This window comes from Thamnophis sirtalis, unplaced genomic scaffold (assembly GCF_051295495.1).
Source record: "Thamnophis sirtalis isolate CommonGarterSnake01/CBP01778 unplaced genomic scaffold, rThaSir2_p1.2 scaffold_11, whole genome shotgun sequence".
Taxonomy (NCBI): domain Eukaryota; kingdom Metazoa; phylum Chordata; class Lepidosauria; order Squamata; family Natricidae; genus Thamnophis; species Thamnophis sirtalis.
Window position 1 is genome coordinate 12,335,970 of NW_028261391.1, and position 23,208 is coordinate 12,359,177.

At 39.1% G+C, this 23,208-nt stretch overlaps 1 protein-coding gene across 2 annotated transcripts in view; it reads left to right on the plus strand.

Moving 5' to 3' along the window:
- TBL1XR1 (TBL1X/Y related 1) overlaps positions 1–23,208 on the plus strand; it is a 233,321-nt gene that overhangs the window by 95,363 nt on the left and 114,750 nt on the right. For both annotated transcript variants that reach the window (XM_087725218.1, XM_087725219.1), the window contains exon 2: positions 15,511–15,574. The gene's annotated coding sequence lies outside the window, so the exon portion shown is untranslated. The remainder of the gene's footprint in view (positions 1–15,510; positions 15,575–23,208) is intronic.

Below are 23,208 nucleotides of genomic sequence, written 5' to 3' on the forward strand. Positions count from 1 at the left end.
TGGAAACCAGAATAGAAACCGAGCAAGGTGAGAAAGTGAGGGGGATCAAGCTGTTGAGTTACCATGGTGACATTATATAGGATGAAACGCTCATCTCTCAATTAATGAACTGCCAATTCCTTCTTGTAGGTGTGAGGCTTTGGTGATGAATATTTACTGTACGTAGGCCAATATTTGCTGGAAACATCCTGTAAAATCTGAGTGGCAGGGTTGTAATTATATCATTGAATGCATGTTCAGACACAGACATCTGACAGGATTAACCCCTCCCTTTCCTACATTAAATACACATTTTTGAATGAAAATTGGTTTAAGAACAAACTGGATTGATTCCATTAAGTTTTCAATCCTTTTTGTAAAATTTTCTGCATGGTTATCACCATCTCAACACATCTTTATTTCTCACATAATTTAAATATTAACTTCTGTTTTGTTCAGTTTTTCAAACCAAGAAATACATCATGCATAGTGGTATACACACACGCACACGGTATTAATAATAATCTTTGAAATTAGAGTTAATAAATACGCTGCAGATGAGCCTGATTATTTGCAGAGCTCAGAAGTCAATGAAAGTGATCAAGCCATGTTCTTTCATCTTGTAAGTCTTACTGTGATGAAATCCATGTTTCTTTTACAGTTTGTTTTAAACTTCTAATTGGTCCCCCTCTCCCAGACCAGACTTCTTCAAGTAGCTTGTTTTATTTTGAACCTAACAGCTTGTTTTCTAAAATCTTCCACCTAAAGATTCGTATGGTATTATAAACTTTGTATATACACACCTCCCCCCTCTCCCTCTCTCCCCCTCCCTTCCTCCCTCCCTCCCTCTCTCTCTCCATACATACATGCGCACACACATACACAATATATCACAGAAGTGAATACACCCCTTCACATTTTGTAAATATTTAAGTATATCTTTTCAGGTGACAACACTGAAGAAATGATACTTGGCTACAATGTAAAGTAGTGAGTATACAGCTTATAGAGTAAGAGTATAACAGTGTAAACGTGCCCTCAAAATAATGCAACACACAGCCATTAATGTCTAAACTGCTGGCAACAAAAGTATTTTTGTTAAATACACGCAAACACACTCTTCGCTCTGTTTGTAACCTTCAATTGGATGAATAATATCTCATAGTTTCAACATACCTCAAACAGAGTAAGTTAAAAAATGCATCCAAAATCTAGCACCTATTTACTCCTGTGGGATTGAAATTTGGCAAAATTGTGGGCACTTCAAATGTCACCACAGTCAGTTGTGGTCGCATGATCATAATTTCCAACATTCTCTGCCAGCTTCCCACAAGCAAAGTCAATCCAGAAGTAGACACTTTAGATAGAGCCTCATTAAAGCAAACTATTCCTTCCTATGCTTTGCAAAGTACACTACTGTTGGTGCAGTCTAAAATTACATTTGTTCTTTTTTGCAGCTGTATGATACTGCTAATTCTATTTGCAGTTCACAATTATTCTGAGATCTTTGTACAAATACTCTCAGCAAGCCAGGCTTCCATCTCCTGCACTATGTGGTTCAGTTTTTGTTTTTTAAATGAGCTATTTTGGATTTTATTCTGCAATTTTTAGCTCATTTCTCTAATATACCAAGATAGTTTTGAATTTTATTTTATTTATTTTTTGTTCCAGACTGTTCATTATCCCATTTAATTTTGCCAGCTGCAAATTTGGTAAGCATTCCTTCTGTTGCTTTTTCAAAGTAATTATTTTTAATTTTTATTTATTAAAAATTAAATTTGTTTGCTCTCCATCTCGCCGCAAAGCAACTCTGAGTAGCTTACAGGTGAAACTCAAAAAAATTAGAATATCGTGCAAAAGTTCATTTATTTCAGTAATGCAATAAAAGGTGAAACTAATATATGAGATAGGCTCATTACATGCAAAGCAAGATAGTTCAAGCTGTGATGTGTCACAATTGTGATGATTATGGCTTACAGCTCATGAAAACCCCAAATCCAACCACCTCAGAAAACTGGCCACCTGATTTTCGGTCGTTTTCTGCCCAATGCGCAATGTGTTTTGGGTTGTTTCTTGCCTTCCAGAGGGAGAAAAACAGCCCAACGGGCAACTTGGAAGTCCATTCCCGAACTTAAGGTTTGCATGTTGGGCTGTTTTTTTGCCCTCCCCAGGCTCCTAGAAAGCCTCTGGAGCCTGGAGAGCGTGAAAAATGGACCTGCTGGGCCAATGGAAGTCGGAAAATGGGCCATTTATGGCCTCCGGGGGGGGGGTGTTGCCCTCCACAGGCTTCAAGAAAGCTGTGCATGCGCGGGGCAGCCGGGTGGTGGTGGTAGTGTCAGTCACACATATGCAGGGGGCATGGTGTGTGGGGCATTAAATTATGGGGGTGGGCATGCGAGAGTGCACGACAGCACACACGTGCTTTTCGCACCCGAGACGTAAAAAGTTTGCCATCACTGCACTACTCCGTTGTGCCCAGGAGTAGATTCCTAGTTGTAACTATTTACATTTTAGACTGCCGCTCTTGAGCATGAGCTGGGTCTTCACCCAAGTGCATCATTTGCTTCTGGGCCCCACTGAAATATAAGAGGAAGGAAAATTAATATTTGCTTGGCATCCCATTTTGTTTGTTAAGTTTCCATATATAGTCTTTACAATTCCTGGCTTTTAATTCTGGTGACAGCAGCTTGAGGATATTCATTGTATTTATGTAAGAAAAGTTATCCTTAGCTAAATCCACGTTGCCATTCTGAATCAATATAATGCTTTATTCAAAAGTTCTTGTATTGCTACCTCCTCCAGGGTTCTCCATTATTTTAAGGGAATAATTCTAGAATATATCAGTGTGAAAAGCCTAGTATGTTTCTCTGGAATAGGGATGGAGAAGTAGAAGAGGAAAACATAAGATAATAAAAAATAGCATTGTATTTTTAAGAAATTAGGGTGCTGGGTGGCAATTGAAAACAGGATGGAACATAGTACTCTAATTTACTTGTGAATGTTTTAAGTTAATTTGTGAAGAACTAATTGGCTTTTAAAATGTGTGGGTATATACATATAAATGCACATTTCATGAACAGATTTATATATTAGCTTTCCTCTATGAACTCAAGGCAGCATACATAACACACCCTCCAATTTTCATTTGTGGAGTTGTGAAATTTGTGGAGTAGTTTGATCTGAGTAGTTTCGGTATTTAAGATGAATATCTGATCCTTAGTTTAACACTACGACGCTTGTATCAAAGCCGTATGTGTATGTGCGGGGCAGCCGGGTGGTGGTGTCAGTCACACATATGCAGGGGGCATGGCGTGGGGGGCATTAAATTATGGGGTGGGCACGCAAGCGTGCACGATAGCACGCACGTGCTTTTCGCACCCGAGCCGAAAAAGGTTTGCCATGTTTGGGGGTGACACAATTATTCTTAAAAGCGCACCTTGTTTTCTTGCAATTTTTGAAGGTTGCAGAGGCAGCACAAAAATGCCGTGTTTCTTGGGATGGCATCTCCATAGTTTCAAGAGAATTGTTTGTGATACTAGGACAATGATGGTGAACCTTTTTGGCACCGAGTCCCCAAACCGTAATATGTGTGCATGTGCACGCGCCGGACCGCTGGAAACCCAATATATATGTTAGAACTTGGTTGTTATAGAAACACAGAAAACTGACAACAGAAAAAGATCCAGGGTTACATTGAGTCTGCCCTATGAGTTTTCATTTGTTTTTGTTTTCTTATTTTTAATTATTATTTTTAATTTTTAATGTATCAGCATCGTTTGTACGTATGTGGTAGCTTCAAAGTTAAAAACCTATTGAAATGGTTGAACCAATTAATACTATGGTTTATTTTTAGTTCCCAAAGGTTGGCCTTTGTTTGAGCCTTCTCCATAGCAAATAATTACATCTACATTATGTGAAAAAAAATATTGTTGAAGGAACAATTTCCCCTTCCCTTGCAGTGTTTTTCTTCCCTGGGAATTGCCCTTTCTTCTGCCTTTCAGTTTTGAAGCCGACCACTCCCATTCACACTGTATTTTAAGAGTGCAAAAATCATTCGAAGTTGGGCATGACTTCCCAATTCCTGAAATCAGTGTTATTTTAAATAAACATTTTGATCCCTTGGTGGGGGGGGGGACTCCTGGTAATATTTGTGAAAGATCTGGATGTCAGGAAGAGGCAAGAGATGAGTTGGAGTGGCCTCCATTATTGAAACTTGGAAGGGTTGAAGAAATGACCGGCTGTAATTAAATATTTGCATTCATATGCCCCTGTTGTGCAGAGATAGTGTGATTGGTCAGAAAAGAGAATTGCAGGATCACTAATGCTATTGTTTGCTCTAATCATATATCTTTGCGTTGCAAGGGATCCAGTGAATTTATAAGTACTAACAGAATAACAGTTGTCGTTGACCTCTAGCAGTATTTCTAAAAGTGTCACCTCTTCTCTGCCTAGATGAATTTCTTTTCTCTAGGGTTGAGTAGAAGAATAAGAGAGATGAAAATCTTTGGAGGAGTATATTTTGGAGGAGTATATTTTGGGATGTGGCTGCTCAGTAGCTAAGATGCTGAGCTTGTCGATCAGAAAGGTTCGAATCCCTAGCACCGCGTAACGGAGTGAGTTTCCGTTACTTGTCCCAGCTTCTGGAACAAGGGTGCGGCATCCTAAAGGTCACAAGATCAAAATTTGGGCTCTTGTCACTTGACATCTATAATTGCAGCATCCTGAGGTCACTTGTTTGCTGTTTTGCAATCTTCCTAGCCCACTTCTGACAAGCAAATTCAATGGGGAAGCTTAAGATCTGCATGATTCACTTAATTGCAGTGATTTATTTAATGTTTGTGACAAAAAAGGTTACACAATTGTGCACAACTCAGTTAACAGCCGCCTTGCTTAGCAGTGGAAATTATGATCCCAATTTTGGTCATAAGTTGAAGACTGCCTGTGCACCTGGGGGATACCAGCCTGGATTTAACACAAGCAAAACAAACAAACCTAGGTTTGCCTGAACACATTATTTTGAGGAGTATTTTGAAGAAAAATGAAGTGCCACTTCCCTTCATTTTTGGGGGGTGATGAAATAGCATAGTCTGAAAAATAGCCTAGAGAGAAGGAATATATCAGTCACTAAAATCTGTTTCTTCACTCCTGAGTATAATGAAAACATCACTCCCATTTCGATGCCTGCAAATGAAGATTGGATTCTGACTTAGCTTTAGGGATGAGAAATCAACCAAGAGGCTGCTGAATTACAACTCACAACCCAAATCACCATTGGTGGAAAATGCATAAAGTTGTAACTAAATAACTTTTTTCAAAGTCATTATTTCCTTACCGTGATTGCCAAAGTCAAATGTAATTAGAAATGAGTAGGTCTCTTCAGAGCCTTAGTTGAACCTGAGTTAGACGAAATAGAAAAAGAAACTGTACCCCAGATCTTTTGATTGAAATCCTTTTCTGTCTTTGGAGACTATAGAAATCTCATTATCTCTCCCCCCCCCCCCCGGTCCTCCCGCCCACCCTTCTGTACAGTCAGACTGAAAGAATAGGAAAGAAGGGGAATTATGACATTTCAGTAGTTAACTTCTGGCGAAATTCCTGGTCCGTGCTTGCTACTCGGAGAAAAGTTAAAAGAGTTTTTAAATAGCCATGTGGAAAAAAGCTGTCAGCCAGAAATTCTGCAGTTCCACACACACATTGTGCATTTTTAGGGAAGACTTCTGTAAATTACACGATGTCCTAAGAAAACAAATGCTGCTTTTACGTTCGTAAGGTATCTTTTATAAGAATTAACTTTAAATAATCCACTATAGCCCAGTTCATTGGGCTGATTTAACATAGAATCATGCAGGAGAAGTGGCCATTTAATTAACTGAATCCAAATGCTTACTCAGTGGAGAAATCCAAATATTGCACAGTCTCTTTTGCAAGATTGCTATTTAGGTCTGATATTTATACTCATAATTGCCATGCCATCCAGCCCACCTGGTTTTAACAGAAGCAAAGAAATACAGTGAACCCACGAGTTAGCTATTTCAGGAAATTAAACGTAAAGGTAAAGTTTCCCCTGTACATATGTGCTAGTCATGCCTGACTCTAGGGGGCAGTGCTCATCTCCGTTTCAAAGCCGAAGAGACGGAACTGTCCGAAGATGTTTCCCCATAGATGTCCCTATTTTTCTACTTGCATTTTTACATGCTTTCGAACTGCTAGGTTGGCAGAAGCTGAGACAAGTAACGGGAGCTCACCCAGTTACACGACGCTAGGATTCAAACCACCAAACTGCCAGCCTTTCTGATTAACAAGCTCAGTGTCTTGGCCACTGAGCCACCGCATCCCATCAGGGAATTAGGGTGCAGTTAATTTAACTAACCAAGGAGAGAAGCAATTTGGAATTAAGGAAAAACTTCCTAACAGTGAGGACAATTAACCAGTGGAACAACTTGCCATTAGAGGTTGATGCTTCACTACAGGAGGTTTTTAGGAAAAGACTGGACAATCACTTGTCTGAAATGGTGTAGAATCTCCTGCTTGAGCATGGAGTTGGACCAGAAGACCTCCAAGGTCCTTCCAGCTGGTATTTCAATAGATTTAGGAGACATGCTAACTCAAAGAACAGAAGTAGTCCCTGACTATGTAGCTGTTGGTCTCACGTTGTTCTGGTAGAATACATCTACCAGACTACCAACACTTTCTTGTTGGACATGTCACGGCAATAGCTCTTTTCAGTTTTCTTTTCCCTTCTTGTTCGCTTTTTGTTGCTGTCACTGAGTAACTGCTGTCTGAATTCTGATTTTGAACAAATCCGAAAAAGCAATTTTTTAGGCTATTTGGTAACCTTCCTAAGCCCCAACTAGTCCCGAGTTTTATTTTTCTGATCCCATCTCTATACTTCTGGACTAGATACCAGTACTCTTGCTTAGTGACTTGTCTTCCATTCAATATTTTCCTGAAAAATATCTTTTTAAAATTTCAGATCTCTACGCTTTATATGTAGCCAGAATGGCTTCCTCTGCTTGATTCGAGGCAATCTTGAAGCTTTTTGAGCTCTTTTCAAAGTGCACCTTTTGACTACATGCCGCTTAAAAGCAAGAACCTTCAGCATTACAGTGACATTTCCCAATGTTTTTGTTTTTTCCATCTTTTGAACATTTCGAGAATTAATCATGTTAGTTTAAAGAAAAGCATTGTTTGCAGAGCTTAGCTGTTCACAAAAAGCCGTTCTTTATAGAAGGCAACTGTATACGTTTGTCAGTGGTAGGTTCCAGATCCCGTTCCAGCCAGTACAGATGGAACAGGCCCGGTGGCGTCCACATGGACGCGTGCAGTGCATGCATGCGTCTTAGGCCTCCACGAGCCTCTGCAACACTCCAGCTGCTCAGCGGAGGTTGCGCAGGCGCTGTACGCACTATGTGCGTGCATGGAAGCCCCGAAGACTTAAAAGACCGGTAATGCGCTCGGCTGGGCAGGTGGGCCCTCCGATGCACCATACCAGAATGGGATCCCATGCTCCGGGCAGGCTCTGGTACGCCCATACCGGGGTGTACCGTCTGCAACCCACCACTGACATTTGTCCAATAACCATCTTCTCTAGCATGTAGGACGGGGGTATCAAACTCAAGACCTGCAAACCAGATCTGGCCCACAATATGGTTGGATCCGGCCCACGGGACCGTCCTGGTCTGCCCAATGCAGAGAGGAAACATCATGCCAACGTAGCTTTGGCCATGCCCATCCAGTTGGCCACACCCAGCTGGCCCTCCCCCACCCTGAGGTCAACCACAGCCCTGATGCGGCCCTCAATGAAATTGAGTTTGACACCCCTGGTGTTTCCTGCCTTTTTGAAAGAAGTAGACACATTTATAAATAATCCATTGATTAGACTTGATTTGACTCATCTTACCTAGTCATTCAATTTGTATGGATACCCAACTAAACAAATTACTCTGGGTGCAAACAATCTTAAAATAAATTAAAAACAATTCCAATAACAGATGCAAAAATTACAATGCACAACAGCTGAGGAAGATATCACAATCAACAGTTGCTAGCATAACCAGGAGAGAGTTCCCTTTACACACTGGGTGGGGTGGGGAGGGGTCCCCAGATCTGGCCACCGAACAATGACCAGCAAGTTGGAACCATCTTAACTTCCAGTGGGAGAAAGTTTCATAGGGTGGACACAATGATTGAAAAGCTAAGTGACTGACATGACCTGGAGCATATCCATGCTGCTGTACTAGATTTTCTAATACATGAGATCCTTACGGAATCCAAGCACATTTTTTAGGAAAAAGATTATTATGGAAGGTTATCCCTTGTTTTACACTTGGTTTCTAAATATTTGTGGGATGGGCCATCTAAAGGCCATCAAGTGAGACTTGCAAGGGTGAATATCACTTTGGGGATCTTAGAATTATTGCGATAGTATGCCTGAATTCACACCATGTACTCAATCACACATTAAGTTAAATAACTATGGTTAAAACTAAATACAATTTGCATGTGGCACTTATGCACAGCTAGATCTTTAACATGTATTATGTTGAAACTGGTCTTTGTAGTACTCTTTAAAAAAATGATTGAACGACCTCATTTGTATTAACATCCTGCGTAAAAGACAGAAAAGGGGTATACCAAAACTAGGTATTTTCTCAAGTTTCTGCTGCTATTAAGATTTACTGTTTAGTTTTGTAGGTCTTGGGTCCCTGTAAATTAGTCAGAGTGCAACCTGTCTAACTGTCCAAGCTCTCCTTAAAGAGCTCTTGAAAAACAGCAGAAAAGGGAGAAATCTTTGGCTCAAATTTTATAGAATGAATGTTCAATGAGATGAGTGGCTTGTATACAGCAAAGAAAGAATTAGAATATAGCACTGGATAATGATGGAAATATGGAAATGATTCTAAGCTGCATTTTTTATTTTTTTGCATCAAGCTTGCAAAATTCTGGTGGGCTCATCCTGGTACATAGGGAGAAGTTGTAAATTTAAATATCTGCTTCCTTAGCTACACAGTTTTCTTTTATTGTATATATAAGGCTCAAAGTCATCTTTTTCTATGACGATTCATGGGTAAATATAGCATGTTAAACATGGTGCTGTATTGACAAAATTGTTCCGTATATTAATTTAAAAAATGTATCACCTGCCATAAGGTAAGTTAGGTACAAAAGGACATGATTACTGCTGTCCATCCACTTATGTTTCTTCTCCTGTGTATTGCAAATCTTGCAAGAAACAAATTTGCACTGCTAAATTATCTATTGTGTTTGTGAGATGACAATATTTTCAGGTATATATTTTGTGAATTAAAAATGCCCGAAATCTTGCAAGTTTATGTCACATTGCCTTAAAACACAAGCTTTCTAAAAAAAAAAAAAGCCCATACATTTTAAAGAAGTGTTTAATTTAGGAAGACCATGAATGTTTACTCAGCTTTCTCTTAGGCACTATGTGCTTAGAATTATTGATATTTCTAACCCAATAACCCCCATTTGACTTATTGGGATCTGTATTAGAAACATATTTACTTTTTGATTTATTTCATTATTGGACTTGTTTAATAGAGTGATACTATGTACCATGTTTATTTAAATATAGTAAAATCTATGGCAAAACAATAGAAATACAAGAATAAAAAAACAAACAAAGGATCACACAATAATAATAATCAGTCAGCCTGTTAGCATCAGCCCATCTCTGTAAGTCTCTGGAGGAACCCCAGTTTTCCTGTGGATCATCACAGAAAAGTTACGAGTCTCTCCCAGAGACATAAAAAAAGGAGAGAATGTCACAATAAATTGTCCAGAGACTTTTGAACAGGTGGGCCGACACCTGTAAAGGCATTGATGAAAGTACCTTAGTGTTAAGTTATCTTTAGTCTAAAGAACAAAACTAGCAAAAACATCTGGATTGTACCAGGAAGCTAATAATGTCAGTGCAGGATCTGAAGCACAGGTGGCGCAGTGGTCAGAATGCAGTACTGCAGGCTACTTCTGCTGCTGCCTGCTGGCTGCCTGCAGTTTGGCAGTTCGAGTCTCCCCGTTTCACGGTTGACTCAGCTTTCCATCCTTCCAAGGTTGATAAAATGATTCATATTGTTGGGGGCAATATGCTGCCTTTGTAAACTGCTTAAATAGGACTATAAAACACTGTGAAGTGATATATAAGTCTAAGTGCTATTGCTATAATATATTCATCTACAGTGTACATTATTCAGTACACAATATACACCAACAACCAGGCTATTTACTGGATCGGTTCTGGATTCTGAATAATCTTTAAAGCCAGCTCCATGTTGAATATCTTGTACCCAAGCAGGTAGTAACGAGGGCATGAGATACTGCTTCAAGGCCATCTTGTTCCTTATAATATTACACCTGGCACACAGAAAATGCTGGACAAACACCCACCATCACCACAACTTGCACTTGCCTATCTAGAAGTTAACTGGGAATTTGGAAGTGCCCCAAAGTCACAATTTTTCCGAGAATTGTGTCATTTGTCCAGAACGGAATGCAAAGTACTCCTCTAATACTGGTCTTGCCATCTCCCAGTTTGGAAGAGAAGAAAAGACTTCGGTGTGAATTCTAGCGAAGTAATTGTTCAGGCCATATCAATATCATGTACACCGCACTTTGATTACATGTACTTTGTGGCAAAAAAGACTGTGCACTTAATTCTGCTATTGGACAGGTACACATTTTTTCTCAGGATGCTGGACGAACTTATTTTGAGATACTGAGCATGACATTTAGAATAGAACTCAGGCACCGTTTTAGTCCTGATGATGATTGAGTGCTGATGATGGATAATGATTGAGTGCAATTCAATCAAGTTAATTACATTTGTAAGTTACTTAGACAAACTGTTGTATTTCATGTATTAGTGGTATTAGCTAAATCATCTTCAAAATAGACAAAATCTCACTAGTTTGTATTAAATGTTAAATATGATAGACTAAGCAATTTACCTCTTGTGTTTATTATCAGTTTTCCAGTTTATGGTGTCACCATGGCTCTTAATAGATATTGCATGACGTGATGTATAATATGTATAATGTATTACTTACAACTATGATTGGAACCAGACTTTCTATTGCTAAGTAATGAGTACTTGTTAAGTATGCCATGCCAAATTTTACGGCTTTTTTTTTTTGCTATGGTTGTAGTTGTTAAGTGAATCACACAGTCGTTAAGGGAATCCTGCTTTCCCCATTGACTTTGCCTGTTGGAAGCTAGCCTGGAAGAAATCACGAACATGTGTGCCTTGGATGCTGCTACCATTGTAAATACATGCCAGTTGCCAAGATGCTGAATTTTGGTCATGGTGACTGATTGCACTGCAACAAAAGTGGCTGTAAATCACTTTTTTCAATGTGATAACTTCAAAGAGACATGTTCTTATTTTCTTTTGACCCCACCCCCACCCCTTGGCCTTATTTTCGATGAGGTGTTATTATGTTTGGGGTGCAGGAGGCTGCTGCTGTGTTGCAATATTTTTGGGGAGAGCTTATTTTAGTGTATTCACTCAAAAGCCTGATTGAGCTTATTATCCGGGGAGGTCTTATTTTCAGGGATACAGGGTAAACGAATTGTTGTGAGTAAAAGACTACCTGTAAGAGATCAGACAACAATGTCATTTCATGTCCTGCTGTCCTGTTTAGATAAACAGCTTTGTGGTTCTGTTTTATTGTATTATATTAGTTCATGTGAGAAGAATTTGCGGTATTTATCCAGACAAAGCTATTCCAGCTGTTATGTTTTGGTTTTTTTTGGCTGCGTGGCCTTCCGATTATTTCTTTTTTGTGGCTTTGCAGCTTCAGCTGATGGCAATTCTTATTGTGTAGTCACATTGAAACTTTGTTTTTTGCTTTTTTTTTAAAAAAAAACACAAGATAATGAGCATCTGGGTATCCTCCAACGAAAGCTGAACACAACTACTTAGGGTGCCTCAATAATTGAATGAGTAAATTGGCAAAAATAAATAAATTAGCATACACTTAGCACAAAGGATCATGATATTTTATATTAAGTCAGTAACACTTGTCAGATAAGATAATTCTGTATGAATGCTGAATTGGCCACTATCTGCAATGCTAATACCACAGTCATTTCTCTCTCTTCTGCGTTCTTTTCCTACTGTTACAAGAAATCAATTCAGTGTTTTTCCCTTCCCTCTGCTGAAAGGGAAATTTACAAGGTCAAGATAAAGAAGGCAGTGTATAAAGATGAGGCAGGGATTCTGCAGGTGTAAATTTGATTCCTTTTCAGGTAGTTTGTAGTTTTAACAACTGCCTCTTGCGATGGTGCTGAAAAAGATCTGCAGCCTGTCCTCAATCTTGTGGCTGTCTCAGATTCTCTGTGGTTGTGAGAGTGTGATTTTGGGTGCTTCAACACTGGGGGGCATTTAGGACAGTCGCAGCATCCCATGATCATATGAACGCCATTTGCAAACTTCATATCCAACTTCCAACAAGCAAAGTCAACGAGGAAGCTGGAAATAAGCCATGGTCATGTGAAGTCACATTTATGAACGTTGTTGATCTGCTTAACAATTGCAGTAGAACGGATGTCATAAGTCAGCATGATCATGTAATGTTTCAGTTAACAGCTGTATTGCTTATAACAGAATTGCTGTCCCAACTACCGTTCTTAAGTGAAGACTATCTGTATCAGGTCACCATCCAATTATCCAGTCTATTTCTAAAGGTAAAGGTTCCCCTTGCACATATGTGCTAGTCGTTCGCGACTCTAGCGGGCAGTGCTCATCTCCGTTTCAAAGCTGAAGAGTGAGCGCCGTGGTCATGTGGCCGGTGTGACTAAATGCCAAAGGCGCACGGAACGCTGTTACCTTCCCACCAAAGGTGGTTCCTATTTTTCTACTTGCATTTTTACATGCTTTCGAACTGCTAGGTTGGCAGAAGCTGGGACAAGTAACAGGAACTCACTCCGTTACGCGGTGCTAGGGATTCAAACTGCAGAACTGCTGACCTTTCCGGTCGACAAGCTCAGCCTCTTAGCCAATGAGCCACCGCGTCCCTCTATTATGCAGATAGAGACTTGCATTTGACAATTTCAGCAATACATGCCCAAGCTGACTTTAAATGACTTCCTACTTCTTAAGTATCTTAGCCACTGAGCCACCGCGTCTATGTCTATTGGCACATAATTGTGCTAATTGTTCTCATTGGTTAAAACTTACATCTGTCAGGTCAGTGATGGAGAATCACCTTCTAGATATCGTAGGATTTTTAGGGTGGACCGGACTGTCAAAACCCCCACAAAATATCCTGGTGAAGACACTTTCACAATACTGCTAAGAAAATAACTCAACTGCATTAGAAGGAATTGAGTTCAGCTCCATAGAGGTTTTTTAAGTCGCATTCAACTTTGATCTGATCTTCACCTCCTTAGTCATCACCCCCCTCCCTGAATAAAAACCCCAGGGAGTAGTATTAACCACCAGACCTTGAAGACTAAGAGTATGGGAATACACACACACAAACAGAAATAGAACATGAAAAATAAACAGGAAACATACTTTTACAACTGATCTTCAGAAATATTTTGAAGTCAATTTGTTTACATTTTAAGTGGATTTTTTTTCTACAGCTGAGTTTAATGAGAAATTGAGTTGGATTTATTATTTAACAGAAAATTGCTTATGATTCCTTCTAATTATTTTAGTTTTTTAAAAAAACAGTTATGATAAATAGATATGGGAGCATGTTGTCTTTTGTATATTAAGGCGCTGACATACTTCTGGATCTTTGAAAACATATGGTTGTCCAATGTTGGAAAATAGTTTTTACTGTTAAGTATTTATTTCATAGATTAAATATATAGATATTTTATTCTTTCACCACATCCCTTATTACTCAGTACAGTATCAGGACATATCACATATCACAATCGCATACTACATAACATATATCACAACAGGTAACATACATCACATAACATAATGTAGCAACACCATAAAACATGTAATAACATACTGCATTACATTACATTACATATAAATATATATTTTGCCTTCTGAAACCATGGGATAGGAAATCTTTCAGAGGGCTGCATTTTTCTGAAGGTAGCAGTGTTATCTAGCAATTCATTGGATAAGATAATTCAAAGTGTTAGGTATCATCTATAAAACATTGGCTTCAGTTATCTGCCAGACTATTCAGTTAAATTTTGTCCTTCTATCCTGTTAGTTATGTCATCTTATGGGCCCTTGGAGACATATCTGTGACCACAATTGCCCTGTCTGATAGTTCCCCACTTCCTGTCTTTATGGCATTGACCGTGTGGTTGTAGACCTAGGATATTATGGTTAGTTACACAGTCAGCAGTTTAGGCTGATTTTGCATTTTTATCCACCTATCAATTTCCTAAAAAGTACCTGGATTAGATAGACGACATTATATATTAAAGGTTTCGTCATTGTCCCAAATAAAGTTACCTTCTGAAATTGATTTGTGGTGATTTTGTCAATGCCAATATAGTAACCAAGTGGTACTCCAGATGTTTTGGGATTGAATGTAAGACACCTACCATGTTTTCCCGAAAATAAGACAGGGTCTTATTTTCTTTTGGCGCCCGAAATAAGCACGTGACCTTATTTTGGGGGCAATATTATTTGAGGTGCAGGAAGTGGCGAGCATGGTCACTTCATGGCTGCTCTGTGTTGCAATATGTTTGGGGAGGTCTTATTTTAGTGCATATGCTCAAAAGTCCAATTGGGCTTATTATCCGGGGAAACGAAGGTATTACTTGTGTGGTACCATCTTTGCCTTCTTTTGCAACAGTCGTTTTACTTTTATTTGCAGGTTTTTGCATTTTGTGATTTTTCCTCCATTTCTTTCTCTCCACTATCCAGACTTTTTGACTTGGGGTGTTATGTGTCAGATGCCTGTCTGTTTGAATTCTAAAGTCCCAGAGCATTTTCTATGACTTGCCTATTTTGTGGCCCCACCACTCCTCGCTTGCAGACAATGTGCTATTTCTTGCAGATATTCCAATGCACCATTGTTGCTACTTTGTCATGCTGTTGTTTGTAGTCAGCCTGGGTGATCTTGCAGCAGAGTTCTGTTTTCCTCTTTGAACAGACACAGCTTAAAAATGCAACAAAATAAATAAATAAACACAATGCCAGGGATAGTGCCCCGGGGCGGGAGCAGGCACACGCACTGGCTGGAACTACCAGTTTGCCAGAACTAGTCCGAACCAGCAGCAGCCCACCTCTGAGTAAAATAGCTAATGCAATTGCGACAAAAATCTTTAATACACTTGAAATATGGGCCCCTGAACTGTCATCACCATCTCTATAGGCAATTTTAATATGGAAATAAGCCGGTTCCAAACAAAACTTTGTAAATCAGCAGTTCCTTCTCTTTTCATTTGAAAACCGACACAAGCATTTTCTTCTTTTAAAAATTCGAAAGTTAAAAATGTCAGCCTTACTCTTTAAAATCTGTCTGAACATTTATTCTCCTCATTGTCCCAAATTAAACCTTGCGTTTACTCTTCATATTTCAGTACTATCTTCCTGTGATAGGAGGCTCCTGAGAGGAAACTTCTACCTATCAATGCACGACCAATGGTAAGTCGCCAAATGTGGCTTTTTTGTGTGTTTGAAGTTGTTTTAAATAAAATTGGCTTTATAGATAGTCCTCACTTAATAACTGCCCTATTTAGTGGCTGTTCAAAGTCATGATGGCACTCAAAAAGTAACCAGAACTGTGGTTTATATTGGTTAGGTTTATGATTAATTGATCCATCCATCCATCCATCCATCCATCCATCCATCCATCCATCCATCCATCCATCCATCCTCTTTTTCTCTAGTATTGGTGGAAATGGAAATTAGAATAGGTGGTAAAATGGAATGGTTTTATTGTGAATGGTTTATTAAAAGTAGAATTAAATATATTGCAATATTTGTCTTAAATACTTATGTTTTTATCCAGCTATTCTTTCTCAAAAGCTGCTCCAACACTTCGATTGCTGCTGTATTTTCTTGCCCCCTAGCTTACTCCATTCTTTTAATGCCCACCCCTGCTAACAATCATTACATTTTTCCTAGTCTAGTAAAGGATGTCTGACTATGATATTTTAAATCTCATTGTTCTTAAAATATGCCCAGAAGCAAGGCACTGTGATAAGGATAGGAGATTTATTTGTGTGCCTGTGGGAAGAGAATTAATTTCAGTATAAATAATATAGTCTCAGTAAAATTTAAAATGTGATCTTTCACATGAAAAGGCTAAACAATGATCTCACTTTTTAAAGAACAGGATGCAACATATTTTCACACTCTTGTGCTCCGTCCTTATGCTTTTAGCTATTTGAGGGTGTAAGAAAGAGCGTGTTCAAGTCCTTTTAAAAGAACTTTTCTGGACAGTGGCCTTTCATGTTTTCTTACAAAAGTAGAGAATGTTTTGCTTTGGTTTAAGCTTTTGAAGATGCCTCTCCTTGTAGCCTCACATGTTCTCTGCTTGCAATACATGGCCATTGTTGCCTATCTTCATAGTACAATAAACAGAAAGATACAAGGATTGGTTAGGTAGTGTTATTGCTGGAGGCTAACAAACAAGTCACATTGGCCTCAATCAGAGTTGAGTGGAGAAATAAAAATACATTCTTTGAAACAAACAGTGCTGTGTAACAGTGTGCCTCCCCTAGATCAGCAACAGTGTTCTGATTTTTCAATTGCTACTATGCTTGGATTTAATGGGGCCTTGGTTTAATATGATCCGGCAGTGGGCTGATTAGCAAGTGCTTCAATACTATTTCCTGGTTTTAGAGAGCATAGCTAGGAATGATTTTCCAATCCCAGACAATGCGAATGACCAAAAGATTTATCAGTATGAGTACTCCTCAACTTGCATCAACCTTGGAAAAGATGTTCAATGGTCCATAAAAGCATCTCTGGCAGTTGTAAAATATTGGGTGTGTCCCCACTCTATCCCTGTGGTCACATGACCACACTTGGCAAACCACTCTCATTTATCCCATAGTCATTTGATTTTTCCCTAGCATATGGCATTTTTTTTTGCGACTTACAACAAAAAACCCACCACTTAGGGAGAGCAGGTTCATATTTATGACCACCTGATTTGTTTAACAACATCATAAGACCAGTTGTAAAAATGGGTCTGGTCCCATGGGTCCCTTGATTTTACAATGATCATGACTTAATGACTGCAATTTCGGTCCCAGTCGTAAGTCAAGTGAGATCTGTGATGTAAATAGCGCCAAAGTTATCCCGTATTTTGTTTATAATTTCAAATTGTTATATACCAATCGGACCTTTGCAAAATGGAACATGAGTTGGATCTTTCTAAAGCAATTCAGTTTTAAAGGTTGTACTAATCTACATCTTTCCGTTTCCCTTTGTTTTCTCAACCTTTTGCTACTTTGAGATGTACCTTTGCATCTTCTTGGATTCTCAGCAGTGATTCTGTTGTCTGGGAAAATTCAGGAGCGAAGGCTTAACTTGCTTATCAAGGAGATGTTGGTTTATCTCTTGTAGAAAACAGAAAGATAATTTCTCCTGGTGTTTGAAACTATGCTTTATGAGTATTGGTGGTAGGAGAACTGCCTATATTATCAAAAGTGATGTGAAAGTCATCTTCCTAGCCCTTAGGCCCTTCACTGCCTTTCTGCCATAGATATACTCAAAGAGAAGGTAGGTCTTTTCCTCATTTGAGTAGATGGATCAATGGTGGATTAATCGTAGTATTCGCAGATACAAGTAGTTCTCGACTTACGATCACAACTGAAACCAAACTTTCCATTGCTAAGCAAAGCAGTTGTTAAGTGAATTTTCCCCCATTTTATAACCTTCATTGCAGCCGTTGTTAAATGAACCCCTGCAGTTGTTAAAAGAATCATGCAGTCATTAAGCCAGTTTGGCTTCCCCTGTTGAATTTGCGTGTCGGAAACCAGCTGGAAAGGTACAAAAGATGATCCCATGACCTCAGGACAGGGCAACTGTCATAAATACAGACCAGTCACCCGGTACCCAAATTTTGATCTTGTGTCCATGGGGATGCTGCAAAGGTCATAAGGGGGAAAACCAGCCATAGGTCACTTTTTTCAGTGTCTTCGTAACTTTAAATGGTCACTAAATGGAGGGTAGTAAGTCAAGTATCTAAACCTGTATCTAGTCCAGTGTTTTTCAACCACTGTGCCGCGGCACACTAGTGTGCCATGACATAGTGTAAGGTGTGCCGTGGGAAAAACACCCGCCTATATTGAATATACGCATAGAGTTAAATTTTTTAAACATTTTCTAATGGTGGTGTGCCTCGTGATTTTTTTCATGAAAAAAGTGTGCCTTTGCACAAAAAAGGTTGAAAAACACTGATCTAGTCCAATGTTCTTTGTTCCCCCTGCTTTCAATTGCAGTTTCATAAAACAGAATAAACAAATGGGAGAAAAATGCTTTGCCTTTTAAAGTTTGTTTAAACATGTTTTTGTAACATTTAAACATGAGCCAGAGTGGTGCAACGGTTAGAGTGCAGTACTGCAGGCTACTTCTGCTGCCTGCCAGCTGCCTGCAATGTGGCAGTTCACATCTCACCAGGCTCAATGTTGAATCAGCCTTCCATCCTTCTGAGGTCAGTAAAATGAGGACCCAGGTTGTTGGGGGGCAATATGCTGACTTTGTAAACCGCTTGGGGGGGGGTGTAAAGCACGGTTCCACCACAAAACCGCGTTCGACTAAACTGCGCTCGACGAAACCGCGTAGCTGACATCATCAACAGGGCGACAACAGCGTGGAGACAGAAGCACACTGTAAACGCTAAACCTAAAATTAACCCCTAAACCTAACCCTAACCCCCCTAAACCTAACCCTAAACCTAACCCTTAACTAAACCCTAAACCTAACCCTAAACCTAACCCTTAACCTAACCCTAATCCTAACCCTTAACCTAACCCTAACCCTTAACCTAACCCTAACCCTTAACCTAACCCTAACCCTAACCCTTACCTTAAGTTGAATCAGCTTGCTTTCAAAGCGCTATTTAAAGCTCCCTTCTTTCTCTGCGCTCGCTGTTGTCGCCCTGTTGATGACATCAGCGACGTGGTTTAATCGGGTGCGGCTTAGTCGAGCGTGGTTTTGTCGTGCCACGGTAAAATACTGTAAAGTGGTATATAAGTCTAAATGCTATTGCTATTGCTAAACAACAGCAATAATTAACCCAACCTCCTTCCTCGACTCAAGCTCCACCTTAAAGGCAGTTCATAAATATTATAATATGACTCTCTTCTGTGCGTGCCTTTTGCTAAAACAGGGTGTTAAAATACACGTCCAGTAAAATGAAAAAGCAAAAACAAAAAAAACCACCTGCTTTACTTAAAACTTTTCAACTTTCACAAATTGCTTTTCCCATCAGCCAGAATAAAGTATACATGACTTCATACTTCAGTCAAGAGTTCAGGACCTTTTCACATTACTGCTTATTAAAAAAAAAATGACTCACTGCATCATAAAGTACGATCAGCTCAATTAAATTTTAAAATATTCGGAAGAATCTGTTGTCGTACTGCATTTTGTTCTAATTGCCACCCCCAAATAAGCATTTGCAGAGTTGCAGACTAGTTACTTAGAAAAGCAAAAATGGATCTTTAATTGTGGCTTACAGCATGCTTTGTAGAAGGAAAATCTCTTAGAAAAGTCACTATTGTAAGAAGTGGAGTATAAAAATAAATAAAGCAGAGGGCATTTTATGACGGAGTAACTCAAAATATACTCTCAGGTGAAACATGCACAAAATATAATGCTGGATCAATTGTGCAGTGTCACAAGAATCTCATCCATTTTTAGAACCCTTTTTAAAGGAAAAACCCTGTAGAGCTGCTGACAGCTTTGCAGTTACGGATAGTCCTTGATTTAGGACCATAAATAAGCCCGGAATTATGGTGGTTAGTCATGTCAATCATTAAGGGATCATATCCAATTTTGCAATCTTTTTTTTGTTGCGGTCAATAAGTGAACACTGTGGTTGTTAAGTGAACCTGGAAGCAAATGCTGGCCATAAATTCACAATCTTCTTACTGTAGGTGGCTGCAAATGGCTATAAAAACACCCGGAATGTGAGCCCACTAAGAGTGTGGTGATGGGGTTGTTGGAATTTTGATACAGGGTCATAAGTACTGTAGCTCTGGGGATATCCATCATCATTTTGAACAGTTGCTGAGCAACTGGTTGTAAGTTGAAAGACTATATGTAATACTGACTTAAATAGTTGCATCCTTAAGTTGACAGAGGCCCTCCAATAACCACAGTAATGTATTGTAGCAAAAATTTGGAGAAGGAGTGATAGGGAATATTCAGGGCTTTGAAACCCAATTCTTAGAATATCTCCCTGTTGGCTCTTAAAATTTGACTGTATGCAATTCATGACATGTAACGTAAGGACAGCCCAAGAGATAGGTGTTGTGGCAGATGAAATACTAAGATTAAATAAATGTGATGTAAGGAGCTACAAGATCCCAAAGGAGAAGTATGAAAATTTTTACTAAAATGTCAATAAGAGTTGGAATTCTAAAAAAGGCAAGAGATAATGGATAGGTATAGAATACTTCTTAATGGGGTGGCTATCATATTAAGAAAAAAAAGCTAGAAGTTAGAAATTGGGAAAATAGTATTATGTATATTGATATAGAATACGTTATAACTACTACCTATTTTCCCTGAAAATAAGACCTCCCCGAATAATAAGCACAATCGGGCTTTTGAGCGCATGTGCTAAAATAAGCCTTTCCCCCAAAATAAGCCCTCCCTGAAAAAATATTGCAACACAGCACAGCCATGAGGTGACCATGCTCGCTGCTTCCTGCACCTCAAAAATAATAAGACCTTCCCGAAAATAAGGCCAAGCGCTTATTTCGGAGGTCAAAAGAAAATAAGACCCTGCCTGATTTTCAGACAAACATGGTAAGTATACACAAATGTTAGAAGTTGAAAGATGATGATTATGTATATTTAAACAATATTACTACTATTACTACTGTGCATAAAATATAGTGAACCAGACAGTACTTTGTCCACCAAGCACCTATGGATGTAAAAGAAAAAACTGAAAAAAACCCATAGATATAAAAAAAGAACAGTCCAGGTAACTTTGTGCGAGGGATTGCTCATCAGAGGAGAGCCTTGTGGTGAATTACTTGGGATTTATTGCATAGTTTGTGTTCCAAGAGTGGCTTTTGAAACTATCTATGCAACCAAAGTTCATTGCATTTTATGGAACTGAATTATGCCATGTCATTTTGAAAAGGAGAAATTAAGAACTTCCTTGCGCTCAAATGATGGTAGTGGAGTGATGCAAGTGTCGTTTATATGCTTCATCCTATGAAATCCTTTACATTTAATCATCCATTCCGACAACTTCCTAAAAAGTAGTCATTACAAAAATAACATTTCAATATCCTGAACCCCTGAAACATAGATGTAACTTGAATGTTGTGGGTTGCCTTCATTGGGCACATGATATGGTGATAACCTAAACCGTTTTCTGTCCTGGTTTATTTTGAAGCAATGGTGTGTGATACCCTAGTTCAAAGATTGCAAATGCGAGTAATTAATAGAATTTTTAAAAATGTTTGAATCCTGATTCATAACAAAGGCCAACACAATTCATGTTTGGGCAAGCATTGTGATCAAGCCAATAACCTTTGTGTGATTGGTCCACACAGAGTGCTCTAATAACCCCAAATTATCATATTAAATATCCAATTATGTGTGGCTAAATTACTGTCAATTTGTGCCTTTATCCATATTTCTGTCTGTGGGACTAAATCTATAAATAGTATCACATTCCATGCAGTTTCCATTTTGCTGTATTTCTGCTTGGCTGTTGGGTTCATTTACTCAAGGGAATGAAGAGTTTCCTTTAAGGTAATTGTGGATATTTATAGCTCGTTAAAAAAACCCCAACACTGGCCTTTTTTTACTTACCATATTTTTCGGAGTATAAGATGCTCCGAAGTATAAGACTCATCTAGCTTTTGGGGAGGAAAACAAGGGAAAACGAATCTGCCTCTGCCTCCCAGCAATTTTCTTCCTTGCAGCAAACAGTTCAGACAATATACATTGTTTCTGGTGTTATATTTCAGACTATACTTGTACAGATGCTGTTAAAATTGATGTGGCTTTCTGGAAATATACCTTATTCTCTGCTATTTAAAAGAAGATACAAAAGCACTGGGCCTCTTCAGATCAAGCATTTGTTTAAAAAACATTTATAGTTATTGACTTACCTCCTTGCAGCAAACAGCAAGTAGCCTGTTTCAGATTGGGCTGATTAGAAGAAAATAAAATCTGTCTCTGCCTCCCAGCAATTTGCCTCCTTGCAGCAAACATCCTGTTTCACTTTCAATTTCAGTTTCAGCAGGGACCCCCACCCCACCTCCCACAATGATCAGCTGTTTCAGGCTGCAGGGATTGCCATAGCCTATTGCCACCTGCGCAAGCTCCATTTTCCCATTTGCTGCAAGGAGGTAAATTGCTAGGAGGCAGAGGCCAAAGAGTGAGGGCCACATTCAGGGGCTACATTCAGTGTATAAGACACACCCAATTTTTCACCCTCTTTGGAGGGGGGGGGGAAGATGCATCTTATACTCCAAAAATACGATAACTACTTGGCCTTTGAAGTGGCCTATCAGAAACATGTTACTGCTCCATGTTTTTTCCCCCTTTGATACCATTAATGGACTGCCCAAAAAATATCCCCTCCCCCCCACTTTACACTCATGAGTATTGCCATCAGGAATGCATTAGCAAATCCATGTTTGTTTTGGAATACAGGAAGTCAGCAAATTGATTGAGAGATGATTGTGTATTTATCAGAAGGAAGGATGTAGGAAAATGTTCTGGGTTTTCCATCTTCTTGGCATGGGTGCATTTTGTAAGATCAGGCGAGGCATAAATGGGCAGATTTATATATCATATTGTATGATACGATGCATGAGGTTTTGTTTGGACTGAGTTTACAAAAGATCTTAGTCTTTCATCCAGCTTGATTGTTTCCTTGATGACTTTCATTAGGCAGCAATTGTTGCCATATAACATTTGACATGGTTACTTTATCACTCTTGGAGGTTAGTAACATATAGTAATACCCCCCCCCCCCCCGCAGAAATTTTATTCACATTCCGCAGGATAGGTTAGGCTGTTGTTGTTGTTGTTGTTAGTTGCGAAGTTGTGTCCAACCCATCGGGACC